This window comes from Grammomys surdaster, unplaced genomic scaffold (genome assembly GCF_004785775.1).
Source record: "Grammomys surdaster isolate TR1022 unplaced genomic scaffold, NIH_TR_1.0 187, whole genome shotgun sequence".
Classification (NCBI taxonomy): domain Eukaryota; kingdom Metazoa; phylum Chordata; class Mammalia; order Rodentia; family Muridae; genus Grammomys; species Grammomys surdaster.
In genome coordinates this window covers 3,385,005-3,390,922 of record NW_021604632.1, presented here as the reverse complement: position 1 = coordinate 3,390,922, position 5,918 = coordinate 3,385,005, and the positions used below count along the sequence as shown (strand labels likewise).

Below are 5,918 nucleotides of genomic sequence, written 5' to 3'. Positions count from 1 at the left end.
ATACATTTTTTTTAGTTAATTTCATACAATGGGAAACATGTTTACATGTTTAGGTGTGTGTGTGTGTGTGTGTGTTTGCACATGGATATGAAATTGTGCTGGTTCCATTTATTGAGAAGGTCACATTTTAAACCTGAAATGCCTCTTTCATTAAAAGTTTTTTTTTAAATTTTTTTTTTATTTTTCAAAGGTAATATTCCTGGCTCTGGATCCTCTCTCTCTCTCCTGACTGATTTTAAGTGCCATGTGGTATCCATTGCTGAAAATGTAATAAAAAAAGCTTCCAACTGCGATTGCTGGATTGCTTATTTTACCTTCAGAGCCATCATTTCTTGCTTCATGTGTTTTGAATTTGTAGATGCATAAAAATTTTAATTGGTATTACCTTTTAGATGATCAAGCTTTTATTATTATGAAATGTGTCTCCTACCTTGTTCACGTTTTTACTTTAAAATCCCCTTTCTCTAATAGTAGTTTTTCAGTGAGATGGCCACTCTTTCCATGGCATCCGATTTCTCGCCTTTCTATACAACAGCCTGTTAGAAAACACTGTGTGCCCTTAGAAAACACTGAATACCTTTCTTAAGGGAGCTATGTATTTAGATTTCTAAAAAATCCAATCTGGAGAATTTTGCTTCCAGGTTATAGCTTCTACCCATGGACATTAAATTGGTTGCTAATAACTTTTAATAAAAAAGAATTATTTTTGAATGATGTGTGTGTACACACTTGCAAGCATGCATGTGTGTGTAGAGCCAGCGAGAACTAAACTTGGGTCTTCTGCAAGAAGATCAGCATGCTATCTTGACCACTGAGCCATATCTCAGGTCCAGAGATGGTTTTAGTTATAAATTTATGTTCACTATTTTAATATTTTCTTTGTAATGCCATTTTTTGTATTAATCTCTTCCTCCTTTACTGTCTTTACCATTTACATTCTTTGTTAGGGTTTTGGCTGCATTTTAGTTGTAGATCTGTGTGTCTGCCATGCGTGTGCCACTGGGGGCTAGAAGAAGGTGTGGGATCCCCCTGGAAGCTGGAGGGGAGAAGGTTGTAAGCTCCCTGATGCGGGTACTACAAGTTGAACTCAGGCCTCTGGAAGAGAAGCATGAACTTTTAACTGGTGAGCTATCTCTCCACCTCCTGTCCCTACTGCCTGATCTGTGGTACTGATAATATATACACCACAGCATTATGTCTTATAATTATGTCTATGGTCTTTGGAGTAGTTAAGGAAAGGACATCTATGATGGCTATTCCACCTACTGATTTATTTTTTTTATGGTACCATTTATTTATTCTTGTGGATTTGAGCTCCTGAATGCTGTCAGAGAATAGTCTGAGTCTTTGTTATCTGATTGTTGTTTTGGGAGGATGGATTTTGAGAGGACATATGACTGGGTGGCCAAATTTGGCCCCTCTCTCCACTCTGCACTGCAACATGCTGACAGAAGTCAGTTGTTAATCTTTTCTTTCCCTGGAGCTCAGTACATGTTCACTGTTTTTCTTGCTGTTTTCGAGCTTTATCCCTTTCTGATTGACAGTTGAACTATATATGTCTTCTTTCCATTTTCCCTCCATCCCTTTCTACTCCTCCGTCCCTCCCTCCCTCCCTCCCTCCCTCCCTCCCTCCCTCCCTCCCTCCCTCCCCCCCTCTCTTTCTCTACTGTCCCCTCTCTCTTTGGTGGGATCTTGTTACTTTAGCACAAACTGCCCTCAAACTTGTAATCCTCCTGCTTCAGCTCCTGAGCACTGGGGGTTGCAGGCATGTGTCATAATATCAGGCTATGGTACTAGTTTCTTCCTGATGCCCTAATAAGTTCCATCAACTGATGATTTAAAATTACAGAAATTTATTGTTGCACAGAAATCTGGATAAAAGTCCCAAACCAAAGTTTCAGTGGCACACCCTGTCTTGACTGCCCCCCACCCCCCGCCAACCTGAGGTTCCTTCCTAGTTCCTGCTTGCTTGTGACAGTTTTTTCTTTCTTTCTTCTGCTTCTGTTTCATAGTCCATGATTCTGTGTCCAAATTCCTCTCATAAGAATGCTTGTTGAACAAAGAAGCAATTTCAGGCAGAAATCTAAATCCTTGGCTAGAACAAAGAAGAAATTTCAGACAGGAATCTAAATCTTAAGCTAGAACAAAGACGTAGGCTTCAGGCACAAAAATGACTTTGGGCTAGGACAGGGAAGTAGGCTCAGGTATTTTGATCATCCTGATAAGCCCTTAGAAATAGAGATCACAGGAGAGATCATGGGACTCTGTTTATTGTCGTGCGTGTTCTTTGACTATTTGCATCTATTGTATTGCTAGTTCCTCAACATAGGACTGACTTTAATACTTGCATGTAATTTAAACAGTATAAAGGCAAAAAAAGGAGGAGGAGGAGGGATGGGATAGGGGGTTAGTGGGGGGGGAATGGAGAAAAGGGATAACATTGAAATGTAAATAAATAAAATATCGAATAAAAGGGGGAAAAAGAATGCTGGTTGTTAGATTAGCATCCATGCTATTCAATATGATCTTGCCCAGACTTGATTAAATATTAAAACAATCCAATTTCAAAGACGGCCACACTACCAGTCCCAGGGCTTGGGCTCTCAACATACCTTTGGGAACACAACTCAAGCAGAACAAGACACCTTTGGAGTATATTGGTGTATATTGCTTTTGAGTTTGTGCTAGTTAGGCATTTGTTGAGCATTTTTGTTGGGATTGTGTGTTAAAGTTTAACTCAAGTCCAGGATGTTTTTAGCCTTTATTTATTTCACAAATAGGACTTTTTATTTGTCACTATTAAAAATCTGGATTTTAAACAGATTCTTGGACTGGTGCTTCATATCCATCAGCTCACTCAACCTTAGCACCTGTCTCATCTCCAGTTGTTTTCCCAGAACTACCACCTTCACCATGGAGCTCCATGAGCTTTCCCAATTCAAACTTGGGTTTCTTCAACATTTTTACTTTTCTAACAAAGACATCATGAAGAGGATAAATGGACTGGCTAGCCTTTTCTATGTCTTTCCCAATGCTGTCTGGAATCAGTTTATTAACGACTTCCTTCAAGTCATTAGTCTGCACTTCTCGGGTCATGATCTCCATCATCATCTTGCCGATCTGACGGACTTGCTGGTGCTGCGCATAGGATGTCTTTCTTATCTGGTTGTTGCGTTTTTTAGTGCAGCCAACACAGAAAAGTCGGAGCAAATACCCATCGGTCGTCTTGATATCAACGTGAGCTTCAATCATAGTCTGCCACTTTTTGACCATGGAGCACATTTTGTCCCGGGTAAGATCCATGCCATGGAAGTTAGTCAGTTTTTGCTCTGAACGTCCTCAGTAATTAGCTTGAATTTTCTAAATGCAACTTCATCATTCTGTAGATCGGCAAGGCTCACCTCAAACACACGACCCTTGAAGCCATCAGATGCAATTTTGGTCCCTTGGGTCCTTGTGACTAGTGTTTTTCCGATGTTCCTAATAGTGAACGTTGCTGGAGCTTTCACATCGTACCAGTCCTTCTTAGAAAATGGATCAACCACTTTCTTCTTAGTTCCCTTCTTGCTACCTTTCGTCAGGCGCTTGTTCTTGCCGACCGCTGTGGTGCCGATCGGAGAGCCAAAAAGGCACCAGTATTTATTTAAATATTATTTTTCTTCCATTTCTTTCTGTATCACCGTTCCTTCTACAACTCTCATTGTGTGTATGTTGGTATGATTTGCCACGTCAAAGGAGTGCTTGCTTTTGCTCCTTCTTTTATTCTGATAGCATAATTTTATTCTATATAATTAATACATAATCTCTTGCCGGCTCAAACCTGCTACTGAACTATTTTAGTGATTTATCTCCCTTCCACTGTTGGTAGTTTACAAAATCAAATTTTTTTATTTGTGTTTCTTAAAAGTCATTTCTATATCTTTATTGATTTTTTTGTTTATTGAATCATTGTCAATATACTTTCCTTTAATTTTTATTATATTTATTATTTATCTGGGGTGGGGGTAGGGGTGTCACGGCACCTGTGTGGAGGTCAGAGGATGGCTTGGGAAGTTAGTTCGTTTCTTCTACTATGTGGCTCTCAGCGATTAAAGTCAGGTTATTAGCATCCATACCTCCTGAGCTGACTCTCAGCATTCCTTCCGTTAATTCTTGAAGCATGATTTCTTTCAACTTTTGACCCTTCCATAGAAGGATTTTGTAACTGTCGTGTGTGTAGTGTGGTGAATGTGTACTTCAAGTCTATGGATTCCTGGTCTCCCTTCTCACCTTCTTGCCCACTCTGTCTCCCCCTTCTTATCATTCCACCCTCCTCCATGGACTCTTTTGGCTGCTTTTTTCTGCCCATTGTTTGTTTAGTGGCTTCTATAGACCAGATTTCCCGAGGCCTTCACACCCTCACACAGTAAGTCCTGCCCCTTTGATGTCCTAATTTTAGAGATATCCTTCTTGTCTCTGTAACCCCTTCATTTTCTTCCTAGCTCCCATTTTTTTCATGAACTTTCAGCTATAACATTTTATCTGACAAGCTTGCGCTGTGTTACATGACCTCTGTTAACATGTTTATAAATATTTTCATTACACATTTACATAAAAACATTTAATCTGGATCTCCTATGTGTCTGTGAGTGCGAAGGGTTCTGATTCGGAATGGCTCACCCAATAGACAGGACCTTTGCTCTCTTGAAATTCACATTTTTCTGTTTACAGGCGTAAACGCATGCATAAGAAATAGATACAACCGTATGTGGAAATTATCAGTGCTCTGAGGTAAACAGCACGTTAAAGGAATGGCTGAGGCGGTAGAGGAGGGAAGCGTTTGATGCAGCGGAGAGCTTCTGAGAGGGGTTAGTGGGCTGCAGTGTGGCTGGTGGGAAGGAACTGTATGATTATCCTGAAGCATGATTCAGGTAAGGAGCCGGGCACTACTTCATTTCTATTCCTGTAATAGAATACCCGAGATGGCTAGATTTATAAAGAAAAGCTCACGGTTATTTGGCTTCTCAGTTCTGGAGCTTAGAAAACATGGTGCTGACTTTGCCCCAGCTCTGATGAGGGCCCTGGCCTTGTCTCATGGCAGGAGAGTGTGTGGGAGCTAAACTCACTCTCTAGATAGGAAGCCAGAGGTCTGAGTGGGGTCAGGCTCTTATTTCTGCAATAAATTTATTGTAAGTGTTGCTAAGGGGCTGTAGGAGGGCTCTCTGAGTTTCTTCTAAGACTGGAACCATCAAATGTCCTAAAGACCACCTGCTAGGACCTGTCTCTTAAAGGTTGTACACCGCCTCCAGATGCTCCTGTACTATAGACCCTGAAGTCTTCTTCTACTCTGAAGTCTGAATAATGTGACTTTATTTGTGTGTACGAAGGATGTTTCCAGTTTTTAAACCAACTGTCTCTCCTTTTAACATATAGAAGCTTGTCGATGTTAAAAAAAAATAACTAAGTTTCAAGGTAAATATTTGGATTACTGGACTGAGAGAAAACCAAACGGAAAGCTTTAATGCTTAACTTGGATTGGTTCATATTGGATGTCGCCTCCCGACAGACGTGGGGAGGCACAGATGCTGAACTTCACGTTCCTTCTGCCTGTGGGCACTAGAAGCTTGGAATGATTTTTTTAAAGAAAAGCTTGTTTTATTTTTTTAAACTGGGTTATCACAAGTATAGTAGGGTCCTTGCCTCTGAAGCCTGGCAAAAAGTTAGACTCCACTGTCCTTATTCTTTGAAACCAAGTTTTGACATTGTTAGGCACCATCCATGGACTTCAACCTTGTCCGGACTTGATAGCTGTGGGGTGTTACAGAACCCAATCCTGACCTTAGCCTTAAAATAAACATAATATCAAGAAGCAGAAAGCATCCTCTTCTCAGATATGAAAATATATATATAGAGAAAGAACAGAGAGCATATGCTAGTGT

General features: G+C 40.4%; 1 pseudogene; it reads right to left on the bottom strand.

Annotated features, from left to right (window-relative positions):
- Positions 1 to 2,814: 2,814 nt before the first annotated feature.
- Positions 2,815 to 4,161, bottom strand: LOC114622288 (annotated as a pseudogene).
- Positions 4,162 to 5,918: the final 1,757 nt, after the last annotated feature.